Source organism: Cebus imitator, unplaced genomic scaffold (genome assembly GCF_001604975.1).
Source record: "Cebus imitator isolate Cc_AM_T3 unplaced genomic scaffold, Cebus_imitator-1.0 Scaffold165, whole genome shotgun sequence".
Lineage (NCBI taxonomy): Eukaryota > Metazoa > Chordata > Mammalia > Primates > Cebidae > Cebus > Cebus imitator.
In genome coordinates, this window is record NW_016107480.1 from 3,210,589 (window position 1) to 3,212,785 (window position 2,197).

Genomic DNA, 2,197 nt, shown 5'->3' on the forward strand with positions numbered 1-2,197 from the left:
CCACCATGCCCAGCTAATTTTTTGTATTTTTAGTAGAGACAGGGTTTCACCATGTTGACCAGGATGGTCTCGATCTCTTTTGACCTCGTGATCCACCCGCCTCGGCCTCCCACAGTGCTGGGATTACAGGCTTGAGCCACTGCGCCCGGCCTTAAACATTTTTAATACATTCTGTTTGTCTTTCAGTCTTCAAGTCCTATATTTACAGGCATAATGAGAAAGGCTTGCTGTTTGTGTTCTACGAACACCGTGGCTGCCTGCTGAGCAACACTTCCTTAGCTTCTGATTGACTCGAGGCTGATTAAGTCTAGGTACTGAGTGCAGTTCTTAATATCCTGGGGTATGACCTACAATTTAATTTTGTCTTTTCCCTTCATATCACAGTTATAGTTTAGATCTAGATTGGGGCTCCCCAGCTCCTTGATCCTGGAAGGGAATCCACTGGTTTCTTTTGAGTCTTGCCTACTTGAGAGTCATCTCCAAGCACTCTTGCCGTTAGATGCACAGGCTTGGGCTGGGAAGTGCTCCAAACCACCCTAGATCAGGACCTTGGTGGCTTTGGAGAACTTTCCAGTGGCAAGGCTGCATCTGCCTTCCATTTCCATTCCTGCCTCTAACCATCTGTGCTTCCAATTCTTCCAAAAATGGCTTCAGTCAGAAAAAATAGCTCATTCGAGGTCCGGCCTTCCGGTTTGCTTCCTCTAGCTAATACTTGTTTCTCCCCTAACGCTAGACTGCAAACGTCCTCTTCCTGACAGGACCTGGGCCTTTTGGAATGTGGGCTCCAGTGCCCAGAACAGCTGTTGGTACCCAGTAATCACTTTATATTCATTCAAAGAGTGACTGAAACTGTTTCCCTTAATGGCCACTGAATCACCGAATACAATTCACTTTTCTGTGTTAGTCTCATAACCTATCTCTCAGTGTTACTGGGACTCATACTGATTTCTTCTTCCCTCCTTTCCTCCCTCCTTCCCTTCCTCCATCTCTCCACTCCCTTCCTCCCTTCCGTGAGATCTCCCTACTGAACCTGATTTGTAAATTTTCCCCAGAGGGAAACCCATTTCTAAAACAGCACTTTGGGTAAAGTCCTAAATTATAAAATATTCATATATCCTAGTCCTATATCAACTTTTACAAAATTTATTTTTTTTTTATGGAGACCTGTTCTATATCCCAGGCTGGAGTGAAATGGCATGATCTCAGCTCATTGCAACCTCCGCCTCCCAGGTTTAAGCAATCCTCCTGCCTCAGCCTCCCAAGTTGCTGGCATTACAGGCAGCTGTCACCACGCCTGGTTATTTTTTTGTATTTTTAGTAGCGATGGGATTTCACCACGTTGGCCAGGCTGGTTTTGAACTCCTGACCTCAGGTAATACACCCGCCTAGGCCTCCCACAATGCTGGAATTACAGGCATGAGCTACATGCCCAGCCTGTATCAACTTTTTAAAGAATGCAACACTACATGGTTGATGCAAATTCATCTTGTCTACATTTTTCAATTAGCAATAATCATGCCTCAGATAAACCTCATTGGCTACAATACTGCCACAGTGTAAAGCTTGTCTACATTTTTTATTTTTGCTATTTATTTATTTATTTATTATTGCATTTTAGGTTTGGGGGTACATGTGAAGAACATGCAAGATTGTTGCATAGGTACACACATGGCAGTGTGATTTGCTGCCTTCCTCCCCATCACCTATATCTGGCATTTCTCCCCATGCTATCTTTCCCGAACTCTCCACCCCTCGCTGTCCCTCCCCTATTTCCCCGCGACAGACCCCAGTGTGTGATGCTTCCCTCCCTGTGTCCATGTGTTCTCATTGCTCAACATCCAACTATGAGTGAGAACATGTGGTGTTTGATTTTCTGTTCTCGTGTCAGTTTGCTGAGAATGATGGTTTCCAGTTTCATCCATGTCCCTACAAAGGACACGAACTCATAGTTTTTGATGGCTGCTTAGTATTCCATGGTGTGTATGTGCCACATTTTCCCTGTCCAGTCTATCATTGATGGGCATTTGTGTTGGTTCCAGGTCTTTTCTATTGTAAACAGTGCTGCAATGAACATTCGTGTGCATGTGTCCTTATAGTAGAATGATTTATAATCCTTTGGATATATACCCAGTAATGGGATTGCTGGGTCAAATGGAATTTCTATTTCTAGGTCCTTGAGGAATCGCCACACTGTATT

At 44.2% G+C, this 2,197-nt stretch overlaps 1 pseudogene; it reads right to left on the minus strand.

Annotated features, from left to right (window-relative positions):
- Positions 1–1,432: 1,432 nt before the first annotated feature.
- LOC119473533 lies at positions 1,433–1,564 on the minus strand (annotated as a pseudogene).
- Positions 1,565–2,197: the final 633 nt, after the last annotated feature.